The sequence below is a fragment of the Hemitrygon akajei genome, chromosome 5 (genome assembly GCF_048418815.1).
Source record: "Hemitrygon akajei chromosome 5, sHemAka1.3, whole genome shotgun sequence".
In the NCBI taxonomy this organism is placed as follows: Eukaryota; Metazoa; Chordata; class Chondrichthyes; order Myliobatiformes; family Dasyatidae; genus Hemitrygon; species Hemitrygon akajei.
In genome coordinates, this window is record NC_133128.1 from 159,309,659 (window position 1) to 159,323,225 (window position 13,567).

A 13,567-nucleotide genomic window follows, 5' to 3' on the forward strand; every position below is an offset into this window, starting at 1 on the left:
TCCTTCACCCTGTGACCCCTTCTAGCCCTACATGTCTGAGTTCCTCCGATTCTGACCTCATGCCCATTCCCAGTTTAAATTGATCCACCACTAGTGGTTTAGCTCAGCTGCCTGGGGCACTAACATTGGAATTTCCTCCCAAAATCGTTCCATCTCCTTTGTCATTTTTCTCAACCAGTCTCTTTGATTAAGCCTCTGATTGTCCATCCAAACATCATCATATGCAGTATAGAACAGTATTTTGTTTGCTATTGCTCCCAATTAGCACCTTTGAATATTTCACTGTGTTGCACAAGTAAAGCAGTAAAATTCCAATGATCTACCATTTGACCACTTAGTCATCCCAACAGTTTGTTCCCAACTCTCCTTCCACTTACTGGGGCTCAAGTTCCCACCTCCCCTTCTACTCACTATGGTTCCAGTACCCATCTTAACTTCAATTCACTGAGGCCCTGGTTCCCGCCTGCTCTTCCACTCATTAGGGCCCCAGTTCCCACCTCTTCTTCCACTCACTGGGGCTCCGGTTCCCACCTCTTCTTCCACTCACTGGGGCTCCGGTTCCCACCTCCCCTTCCACTCACTGGGGCCCAATTCCTACCTGCCCTTCCACTCACTGGGGGCCTTTTTCTGCACTCGCTTTAAACTCACTTGCTTCTCTTTCCAACAGTCTCTTTAAAATTATTACATTGACTAGAAAATGTACTATTCTACCACATAAAATCTTTACATAAAGATGAATTAAAATCTATTAAGTGGGCTGCATTAATGGAGTCTTACTGTATTTTGATTAAGTGAACTATGTGCATTAGGAATATTAAATCATTGCATCTTATGCTCCAAACATCTACAGCAAATCATAAAAATATTGCCCTTCACTCTGCATATAGTTAAATTGGCCTTGTGTATACAGTTTCATTATACGATATCATGTATTCATCTGATATATTTACTGAGTCATTTGGACTTCAGGAAATAAAAATAGCACTTCAATAAATATAGCTCAAATAACTTAAAATATACATAAAAAAGCATCAACAGTTTACTCAGAAGGTTCCTCAGATTTTAAAATAAAGCAATCAATGCACATTCTCTGCCTATAGCAGTATTATGACAATACTGCATGTAATGCCTGTATAATGTCATTCATACACTGTGGCATTTACATGCCACCCCGGACCACATGACATTTACTCAGTGTATGGGTCTCTATTGAGGAGAACATAACTGGAAAGCACAAGTAAATAGCTTTAATATGAACCCATATTCTAATTACCCAGGATATCAGCATTAGGTTACTGGCCCAATGCGGAATTTGAATTACAATGTAAACTGGGACTTTCAGGAACTTTTACAAAACTAAGTGCTGTCCCTCTCGTTCTTCATTCACCTTCCCAAAATATTTGCCAGGTAAGATATACAGTAGAACTATTTGATTGTTCTAATTACATCCATGTATAAAGGGAAGGGAAGATTAACATTCTATGCCAGATTTTAATAAATTTACTCAAAACAGTCACCTCTGGAACAATATAGTTCATAGCACCAAAAGAAATGTACAGGTATCCTGAATTGCAGTTTCTCTGTGGAAACCATACTTAATGTTATGAAGTGAGCAACTCTGTTCATCTGTCCAGCCTCGCTCCTGGCTCACTCAAATGATATTAATCAGATTCTGCAACACAAAAGTAAAAAGACTGCACACGTGCACCCATGCACGAAGCACAGCCACAAAGGGAGTAACTTTGTTTAAAGATAAATCAGTGGATATCATTGGATTTAGTTTGACAATGATCCAAATATTAATTTGCAACTTTGAAACCTGATCATCAAAACACATGAAACAAGATCTGCCTAGGACTACTGAATGACAGCTTTGGTATGAAATAAGGATTTCTAATTAAAAGTTCACTGTATTAATATTCTCTCTCTAATCTCTAGAGAAAATTCCACAAAAGTGTTGGTGTTTTTAAAACATCTTATACATTCATAAGATGAAGGGCAAAGCATATTACCAGTGTTTCAGAGAATTATTAGAAACCACAATCAGCACTTACTTGTGTCACTATGTTAGAATTAATGATTTATTTCTCACCAAGATCAATTTATTTCTAATGCCTGCAACTGGCCATCATGTGTTTGTTGACTTTTTGCTCATTATAGATTTTTGTTGTTTTTCATTATCAGTACACCGTATGAAAAACAACCTTCAAGTTAGCAGATCAATTTCATTTCATGAAAACTTGAGTTTCTTTTGAAGAAAGAAGTTAAAAAATACAACTCAAAAGTTTGATGTTGATGGAGACTTCAAGAATGGTAATTGTCCTTTCATTAATTAACCCAAGGTTCTTGAATGTTCCGTTTTGGAATATGCATCCAATTTATAAGGAAAGAGAAGTCGGTCTACTTTTAGCAACACTGCTATAAAGATGTCTTCACTTTGCTTTCTCAGTACCACTAACAGAACAGTGTAACTTACTAGTGATCTCCCCATGTGACTTGAGTAGAGAACAGCACATGCTCCTGGAATGCTTGACTAGACACTAAATTGGCTCTGACTTCTGGAAGCATACTGCTCTGGCATTTTAACAAATTAATCAAACAATTCAAGGTTGTGCAATACTGCTGACGAAAACAAATGATCAGAATTCATCTTACAATTAATTTCAAATAATAACCGCAAATAATATTGATGACTTTTCTTCATATATACATGGTTACACAAAATTTACAACACAGAAACTCGACATTTAGCCTTTATGTTATCAGTTTTGGTTTATAGTCCATACAAGCTTCAACACACTGTAATTTCAACCTGTCAGCATATTCATGTACTGCTTTCTCTCTCATATGGTTATCTAATTTTCCCTTAAATACAATCATTTATTCAAGCAACTTCCACATTTTCCGGGTAATGAAGGCCCACCAATCCGTTGGGGAGAAACATCATTCACGTCAGCAGATTTGACATGCTGTTAACTGAACTTCTTCGACATTCCAATCTTAGAGGTCCACACATGCTAACTACCAAGTTAAAATTTTGTAATTCAATGATGTAAATGTACAAGAAATATATCAGCTATACAATGAAAAGATGCTAATCATACTTTGCATACCAGGCAGCATCTGAGCAGAGAGAAACTGAGTTAATGGTTATAGGCAATGATCTTACACTGCTTCCTTTCATGGGTACTTCAAGAATTTTGCTTTTATTTTAGATTTCCATCATTTGCAAAATTTTGCTTTGTCTTACACTTACAGTTTTCATAGTTTTTAATAAACTATGCCAAAAGTATTCTGTTCTGGTCTAAACAAGAGAAATCTGATTATTTGGACAATTAATTAATTGATAACCGCTTGTTTTTGAAGTTTCCAGCAAGTTTCTTAGAAAAAAGTTTTCCAATTCAAAAAAGTAACTGTACTGAAGTATTGCTGCCACCTACAGTATTTCAGTGAAATTTCACAGAAAAACATGAAATAATAAGATGCTGGTTCTCATTTAAATAAATTAATCTTTAGAATTCAGTGACCCAACCCAAAGTATATAAAATAAATTTTGTGAATTTAGGAACAAAACACTAACTCTCTTTTCTATTCTATCCCCAAGTCTCAGGCTGCTCTAATAGAGGACTGAAAATTTCCCCCAAATTAAGTAACAGAAAAAAAAAACCCAGACAACATCTTCAGTTTACGTTACAAATCTGTTCTCCAGCAACCATCTCCATCTTGCACTATAGTAACTTCTGAAACCACAGCATCCACAACTCTGGTATCACACTTGCCTGAATTCACTTTCATGCCTCATCAATAAAAGTGCCTATTTTTTTGGTAACGTATCAAGATTTGGGCCTTGCGTCAGCTCATCATCCACTGAGACCCTCATCCATGACTTTTTTTTAAATGTAGGAAACCTCTAGATGTGACTACTCTGATGAACTCAACCATATGCAAATTTGAAGTTGTCCACAGCCTGCATCCAGACCCTGTTCACCCATTACCCCTGTGCCTGTGGTCCTACAGTGGCTCTAGCTAAGGAACATCTTGACTTTAAAATTTTCATCCTTGTTTTTCAAATTTTCTGCCAGCCCTACATCACCACCCAATTGCCCAACAACTGAGCTACCAAATTCCAGCCTCTTCAACAACCCTAAATTTAACTGCTGCATGACTGACACCCACGCCTTTGGCTGCTAAGCCCACAAGATCTGCAATTCCCTTTCGCTACTCCACCTCTTCCCTTCTTTCAGGCACTCACTAAACATTAGGTCACATGCCCAAATATCTTTCTAAGTGGCTCAGAATCTACCTCTTGAAAGCTGGAAAGATCATTGCCTGCAGAATACCAGCACTGCAAGACTTGCAAGTATCCAGGACAAAGAAGCAAGAAAAGCCGGAAAATCATCGTGAACACTACCCACCTTTCCCAAAAGCTTCCTTTGGTAAAGTGCTAAAGGGCTATTGCAACAAAAACTTCATTTTAAACTTCACTTAAAAATTTCTTCCCCCAGCCAGTTAATCTGATCAACCGTTCTAGTTAGCCCACCCCTACCCCCTCTATCTATTATCCCTGTCACGTTACTTCACCGTAAATACTTTAAACTACTTTTTATAATCCTGTTTACATTGTAAATACATGGTGGTATTTATGCATGTTTTACTCTATATTTATAACCTCTAACCTTCATTTTTATATAATTCTTTATAATTGTTGAATGTTGTTTCCTGTTGCACATTGCACCCTGTCCAACACACAACAAATTCCAAATAGTGCAAATGTATACGGAAAATAAAGTTGATCATTTATCCTTGTAATGTTCCTGTGAGGAATCCTGCAACTCTTATGCCAGCAAAGGATGTTCTGTCAATGAGAGTTGTTGCTTAGGTTGCAAAATATTGTGATAATGGCCATAGTTAGATAACAGATTAGTTACATTATTAACTTAGCTCCAGGACTGGGTTCTGAATTCATTCCTGGCTATAAGGGTAAACAGTTCAACAGGTTTCTCAATCTTAGGATGATCCTCCTGTTAAAATTTTGAATTTCATCCAAACTGTGTTTTTCCCACACTGACCAGATACCTTTTTCGCTTCTCTACACTTTATTTTCCAATTTAACTTGCATTACTTCAATTATATTTGAACAACGTATTTTTCTCTATTAATTGCAAATATGCACTTGCTTACTCCTGCTTTGATCCACAATGGATTGAAAGCTCAGAGCTCAGACTGAGCTCTGTCCCACTCTGTTCTAGAAACCACTAAGCTTTTATTGTGGAACATTCCTACCATAATTTTTAAGCTTTTAGAATTCAAGTTTGTTGCCTTTTATATTGTTCCCTCTGGATTTACCTCATTCTTATTCTTTACCATTGTGTGGTGTTTTTGCCCTTGTTTTTACAGTTGGTGCAGGCCCACAGTTTAAGAGATTGCCCAAAGTAACACAGACGTGATTTTTTAGGAAGATAAAGATGAGGGATGGTGTAGAGGGCAGAACAATCATTATCTAGTAGAGGGGTTTGTGATATAGAATTTTGATATATCCCTTGAAATCACATCACTTCATGCCTATTTGTTTCATGCAAAAAAAAACCCAAATCAGATCTTTACAGAGTGAAAAAAAAATCTCCATTTTGGGTGATTCCTTCAGAGAGAGGTATGAGCTTTCAGAACTACAAGGCTGGAAAGGTACTTCCATAGGTACATGGATAAGAAAGCATTAGAGCTCTGACAAGTTGGGCCAGAGCACCCGTTTCCACTCTAAAATATTCACATGCAGACTTCAGTAAGGTCTCTTAACCTTCTGCTCTGCCCTCACCCCTTTCTCCCCATAACTGTCCACTCCTTCTCTCCTACAATCCAAGGTCTGGGCCCTGAGCAATACCTCCAATCTACAATGCCAACAAGAAAAAATTCTTCAATGGGCTCAAGCCTCTGATTCTCCAGGACTAGTAACTGCAATGCTTCAAGGTCACCAATCACTAAATCCATCATTCCTGTCATTGTGTCTGAGCTGATCACCAGTCTAGATCAAAGTGTACTCTGGTACCTTTCCATTCACTCTCCATTTCCACCACAGCAAAGGCCCCAACTGTGCTTCCCCAATTCTCTTCTCCCTGACCATAGCACAAACCCAAATTGTTCTTCCTCATTTCACACCACAGCACAGTTGTCTCTCATTCTTCTGCTCTGGTCCCCCTCACCCAAACCTAAGTTGACCCTGTTCAGGTTCCGATTGTGTCTACAGCCATGGGACTGGATTCACCTTCAGTAGTCCAACACCGGACTTGGTGCCTCTCTGCAATATCAGTCCAGTCCTTCACTGCAGACTGAGTACTTAGGACTCTACAGATTTCTGTTTCTGACACTGCTTTCTTTTGTGCAAAACAATGAACAAATATTAATCTATTGCACCTATATTTGTTTTTAAAATGCCAGAACAGAATAAATTTATCAAGTCTTAAGAAGACAGATTTATGAAAAAGCTAAGTTTTTCTTACATTGCTTTGCTGGTAACAAAAATATATTCAGGCATTTTAACGATCTCTTGGCAGCAGAACTCCCTAAAAATGTGTTGTCAGAAATAGATTAACTGCTTCAAGAAATGATCTGTATGGAATGTCAACAAACTGAAGACAGTGATTTATGAATGGAAATTGAGCATAAACTTGTTGAAAAGCTCTTTAAATATCTGCTGACTAAATTCTTGCTCAGGGCAGCACAAACCATTCTTTCTTGACAACATTTTATTTAATTGCATTGTGTTGGGGGGAGGGGGTTTCTACCCTGCTGAAAGAAGTGCCTTGACAAATTACGAAAACACTAGTAGTGCTTCTATAAGCTCTAATTAGTGGCATGCTGATTCTCCAGAATTAGACTAATAAAAAGCCATCACTGGATGGTCAAGTGTTTTAAATATCTTCTTATCACACATCCTATTCAGTGCAACTCACAAGAACACAAGAGACTACAGAGTGTGGAGGACTCAACCAGCTCTGTTACAGGTACAGCTCTCCCCACCATTGAACACATTTACAAGAGGAGATGTCTCAGTAAAGAGACATCCATCATCAAGGACCTAAGCAGGAGGTTCAGGGGCCTGAAGATCCACACTTAAGGAGCCAACAACAAATCTTCCCAATGCCATCCGGTTCTAGACTAGATCCAACAGACCCTTACACTACCTCAGACTACTTCCCTTAACTTAAACTAATATTGTTATGCTATTTTTTAAAATTGTGTAGGTCTCATATAATTTACTTTACTATAAGTTTAACTTACGTTTGCAGTGCTTGCAATGTACTGTGCTGCTACTGCAAAAGCCAATTTTTATCCATTTATACCCTGAGTATGTATAGCAATAAGCTTAAAACTTGTGTTTTTTTCCCCCTCATTCCTTTCCTTGCCGTGCCCCCACTTCTCACAATTCTCTTGGTGTTTTCTTGATTTTCAATTTTATTGTAATCAAGTGGAAGGAAAGTAAGGATGGCCACCTCAGTCAAGCTTACTGCATTCAGGCAGGGCGCAGCCACTAATGGTATGAATGTCAAAGCTCTATCAGGCTAATTCCTGAAACAGGTAGAGATCGAGGACCACAGTACCAGTGGTGAGGATCACAAAGGTATGGTCAAGGGAGGCGGAGGACTGCTTACAGACCGGTGAACTGGACGGTATCCAGAGATTCATATTCGAATCTGAATGAATACGCTATAGTTATCACTGACCTCATCGAGACGTGTGTGAATGAGTGCATGCTTCGAGAACATACCGGACATATCCGAACCAAAAGCTAAGGATTAACCAGGAGATTTACACTCTACTGAGGACTAGATCTGTGGCATTCAAAACTGGTGAATCAGAACTATACCAGGCATCCAGATACGACCTACAGAAGGCTATTTTAAGAGCAAAAAAAGAATTCTCATTGAAATTAGAGATGGAATCGGATGCCCGTCAGTCTGGCAGAGTTTGCAGGCCATTACTTCCTACAGGGTGAAACCTACCATCGTGAATGATCATGATGCTTCACTCGCGGATGAGGTCAATGCCTTTTATTCAAGCTTTGAAAGGGAAAATAAAATTACACCTGTGCAAACCCGCAACATCTGGTGACTCTGTGATCTGTACCTCAGATGTCTGAATATCTTTCAAGAGGCTGAGCCCTCGCAGAGTGCAAGATGTACCCGACAGGGCACTGAAAACCTGCGCCAACCAACTGGCGGGAGTTCAATTTTCATCTCTCACTGCTGCAATCAGTAGTTCCCACTTGCTTGAAAAGCGTGACAACTATGCCAGTGCCCAAGAAGAGCAGGGTGAGCTGCCTCAATGACCATTATCACATCTACTGTAATAAAGTGCGTTGAGACGTTGGTCATATCCTGTATCACCTTTTACCTAAGCAAGGAGCTGGACCCATTGCAATTTGCCTAAAGCCACAATAGGTCTAAAGCAGATGCAATCTCGCTGTCTCTCCACTCAGCCTTGAGCCACCTGGACAGTCTGCTGTTTATTGATTACAGCTTAGCGTTCAATGCCATCATACCCTCAACACTTAGCAGCTCCAAAACCTGGGCTTCTGTACCTCCCTCTGCAACTGGGTTCTTGACTTCCTCATTAGGAGACAACAGTCAGTGTGGATTGGAAATAACATCTCCTCCTCGCTGACCTCAAGGATGTGTGCTTAAACCACTGCTCTTCTCTCTCTACACTCATGACTAATGTGGCTAGGCACAACTCAAATGACATCTATAAATTTGCCAATGACACAATTAATCCTGGCAGAATTTCAGATGATGACGAGGAGGCATACAGGAGTGAGACAGATCAGCTGGTTGAGTGGTGTTGCAAAAGCCACCTTGTACTCAACACCAATAAGACCACGGAATTGTGGATTGTAGAAAGGGGCGGTTGAGGGAACAGCAGTGTAAAGAGTAAGCAGTTTCAAGTTCTTGGGTGTCAACATCTCTGAAGATCTATCCTGGGCCCAACATAATGATGTAATTACAAAGAAGGCACGACAGCGGCTATATTTCATAAGGAGTGTGAAGAGATTTGGTATGCCACCAAAGACACTCGCAAATTTCTACATATGTACCGTGGAGAGCATTCTAAATGGTTGCATCACCAGCTGGGATGAAAGGTTCTCTGCATAGGGTAGGAAAAAGCTGCAACTCAGCCAGCTGCATTATGGGCACCAAGGACCTCCTCAAAAGGCGATGCCTCAAAAAAGCAGGATCTATCATAAAGAACCCCATCATCGAGGACATGCCCTCTTCTCATTGCTATTATCGAGGAGGTGGTACAGGAGCCTGAATACACACACTCAACATTTTAGGAACAGCTTCTTCCCTTCCATCATCAGATTTCTGAACAGACAATGAATTCACATACACTTCCTCACTATAATTTTTCTCTTTTTGCACTACTATTTAAATACATATATTTCATATTATAATTTATAGCTTTTAATTATATATTGCACTATATTTCTGCCGCAAAACAACAAATTTCATAACTCATTCCAGCAATATTAAACCCGATTCTGGCTTGAGGAAAGTTAGCACATCATTTAAACCAATATCTTGCTCCAGCAAAAAGCCGCCCCTCTTCTTGGGCTAACTGTGAAAGCAGTTGAAACACCCTGGTTTCCTTGGCTGCACAACTCTAGGCAAGACACTCTCACGTCCTGCTAAATTTGTGAGATTGAGATGGGTTCGTCCCACCCCAAACCCCTGTTTGTGTGGATGCTGTGTAATTTGCTACCCTGTTAGTTATAAAGGAATTATGTTTACGAATTTTAACTTAATTAAATAGTAAAGAATAACAAAAAGGGCCCATTCTAATTAAACAGTCAAATGTGAACAAGTTGGAGCTCATTTTGAACTTCTTTGTCACTCACGCGCTGGGCCCTCGGTCAACATGAAAGCACACATCACCTTCCAAATATTGCTCATAATCCATCTCAAATATACGGGTCTCCCACCCGATCATATCCTACGACCGGTCCTCCCCAGCATCCTCTCTCTCCGTCTCCTGCCAAACAAAAGCCCCAAGACCAACCTTAGTGCCCCTCACCAGAGAAACCTCCCCTTAATTTGACCATCCTAATTGGGTGACACACATTTCTCCTCATCTCTTATCCTGAACTGTGACCCAAACAAGCCGAAAACAGAACAGACTGCTGTTCCAGAACTGCTGAATGAAATACTTACAGCATAACAGTAAAAATATGAACCAGGGAATTACACTGTTTATTTGTAACACTAATCAAGCCCTGAAGCTTTACAAGCTGGTTGTCCAGCAACATTGGGTTCACAAACAGAAATCTTAATCTTCCAGCAGAAGATTTTATATAATCAAAATAAAGAGAGCTGCTCTACAGGAGGATCCAAGAATTGTCTGTATCGTTGATATGTTTTTAAAAACATTTTCAGAGAGGCAGGAAAGAGGGATCATGGAGTTGCCATGAAATCCAAAGATCATTCTAGAATGCAAAGATGAACCTGGATTCTGTCATCTGTATACCCATGAACTGTAAGCCCTTTCTTCTCTGCTCTGTCCTCACCTCTAATAGTAAGTATATGGTGTTCTCGGACTATCTTATCAACCAAAATAAGGTCACCTTCTTGTCGCGGTTTTACTTATTCTACAGTTTTCTTCTATTCCTAAGCTTGCAGTTTTCTCTCTGACCTCCTGATGACCATTTGAAGATTTTTTAATCCACGTATAACCCCCTGCTCGGACATCTGTTTTTCACTGAAACACCACATCAAAGTAATCTATCCTTCCTTCGGGCTTCCTGATCTTTCTGCAATCCCTAAACACGCCATCTCAACACCAACTGCTCTCCACATGTACCCTGTTATGTGGGACCACTCATCTGGTTCCATTCTCATCTTTCCAGTCACACTAAAGAAACTTCTGTAATGGGCTTACTTTCCTGAAGCCTCACCATTTTCTCTGGTATCCCCCAAGAATCCCTCCTCAATTCTTCTGTAATTCTCATCTACCTGGCAACATCATCTGAAAGCCAAGATCCAGCTTCCTGGTGTATACTGGTAACACACAACTTTGCCTCACCACTACCATCGCTAATCTCTCCACTATCTCCCAGTCATACCAGTCTCCCATGTCCATATCGAGTAAGCATAAATTTATTTTTGGAATCCTAAAAAATTTAGTTTCCAGCACAAATTCTGTTTCCGTAAGACCAGAAGACGCAGGAGCAGAATTAAGCTATTTGGCCCACCGTGTTTGCCCCGCCATTTCATCATGGCTGATCCATTTTCCCTCTCAGCCCCAATCTCCTGCCTTTCCTACATCATCCCCAACCCCACTGCTGTATTCCTTCATGCCTTGACCAATCAAGAATCTGTCAACCTCTGCCTTAAATACACATAAAGGCTTGGTCTTCACTGCTGCCTGTAGCAAAAGAATTTCGCAGATTCACCACGCTCTGGCTACAGAAATTCCTCCTCATCTCCGTTCTAAAAGGACTCCCCATATCCTGTGGTCTTAGACTCCTCCACCTTAGGAAACATACTCTTCATATCCACTCTATTGAGTTCTTTCAGCATTCAATACGTTTCAATTAGGTCACCCCTCATTCTTCTGAATTCTAGTGAACGCAAGCCCAGATATGACAAGCCATTCAATCCTGGAATCATTTTTCTGAACCTCCTTTGATCCAGTTTCAACACATCCAAGATAAGGGGACCAAACCTGCTCACAAAACTCCAAGTGAGACCACTTCATAAAGTTTCAACATTATAACCTTGCTTTTAAATTCTAGTCCTCTTGAAATGAATGCTAACATCACATCACTTCCTCTCTAGACTCAACCTATAAATTAACCTTCAGGGAATCTTGCAAAAGGATTCCTAAGTCCCTTTGCGCCTAATTTTTTCATAGTTTCTCTCTGTTTAGAAAATAGTCAACCCCTTCACTTCTTCTACCAAAGTGCATGACCATACACCTCCTGATACTGTGTTCCATTTGCCATTCCTTTCCCCATTCTCCACATCAGTTTAAGTCCTTCTGTAGCCTCTCTACTTCCTCAAAACCACCTGCCCTTCCACCTATCTTCACATTGTCTGCAAACTTTGCAACAAAGCCAATAATTCCATCATCCAAGTCATTAATGTATAATGTAAAAAGAATTGGTCCCAACACAGACCCTTGTGGAACACCAACAGTCACCGGCAGCCAGACAGAAAAGGTTCCTTTTATTCCCACTCTTTGGCTCCTGCCAGTCAGCCACTGCTTTCTCCATGATAGAATCCAAGCCCCCAGGGAAACTAAATCAAATTGTTTGCTACTTTGGTGTTACATTGGTACCTGAGAGGACTTCAGAACACACGTCGATGCCATCACCATGGTTGCTTATTACCACCTCAGCAACAGTGTCCACTGCAGTCCTGTCTCAGCTCATCTGCTACTTCAACACTTACCAAAAGCTGTTACCTGAATGATGAGTCTCTTCCAGATACTGCCTGACTCACTTTTATTTATGATTTCTAGCAACTGATGAGGTTTATATCTAATGATGCTAATATTACTTATCCTTCTCTCCATTCTTTCTCTCTCTCTATTCTATCACCAGACAGAAATAATTTAAAAGCCTCTAAATCTCTCTTCCAGTTGATACCAAAACCATCTGTGTCACCTGGATTCCTGTAGCCTGGATCCTAATACAAACATGTCCTTTGTTCTCTCCATTGCTGCTTGTGTTGTTCCCCCTAACCCGCACTGGTTCTCTGCAACTGTTTTCTTACTTTTCCCATTTCAAATGTAAGGTAATCTACATGGAATGCTAACTCTGCTTCTCTTTCCACAGATACTTTAAAAAAAAACATTTTGCTTCTAAATGCCAATTAAGTTTTGCAAGATCTTGTAAAACATCACTGATCTTCACCAATCTGCTTGGTGGGGTGTCGAGGTGGTAGCCTTGGTGTTGGATGATGTTAAAAATCATGAGAGTAGGACGACCAATCACATGGCCGCTACTTTTCACCTGCTGCAGCCCTCAAACAGCCTCAAATGAGAAACAATACTTTCTAACACAATGGAATAACAGACAACAGCAATTTTGAAAAAGCAGCAGATTTGTTTTTAACCCACATGATACGTTATCCTGGCCAGGAGAAAAGGAAACTTCAATAGTCTAAATGTGGGAAGTTATGCCAACAAATTTGTATCACGCTCTTATTCAAAAATACAGGCTGGACCATTGTCTGCTAGCCATGATATCACAGTACTCACTAGTGTAAGTACCAGTAAAGGCAACCGTTCAACCCATCGAACCAAAGTACTCGCTGAGCTTCAATTTCATGAAAACATTATGTCTAACTGGACTTTCAGATAAAGACAGCATGAATCTAATGTTTTCAATTATAACCTATCGTTTGGGGATGTGCCATGAAAACAGAACCAAATATGCACTTCAAAAGCATCTTCAATAGCAAACTAGCCATTCAAAGCAATTCAAACAAAAACTTTATGTCCTCCCCAGACATATATAACAGCATAATGCAGAGCTGAATATGTATAATCAGCCATGGAAGCTCAGAAATAC

The 13,567-nt window shown here is 39.9% G+C and overlaps 1 protein-coding gene across 1 annotated transcript in view; it reads right to left on the reverse strand.

Annotated features, from left to right (window-relative positions):
• The window catches only part of pms1 (PMS1 homolog 1, mismatch repair system component), a 93,349-nt gene that overhangs the window by 57,163 nt on the left and 22,619 nt on the right, over positions 1-13,567 (reverse strand). The window lies entirely within an intron of this gene.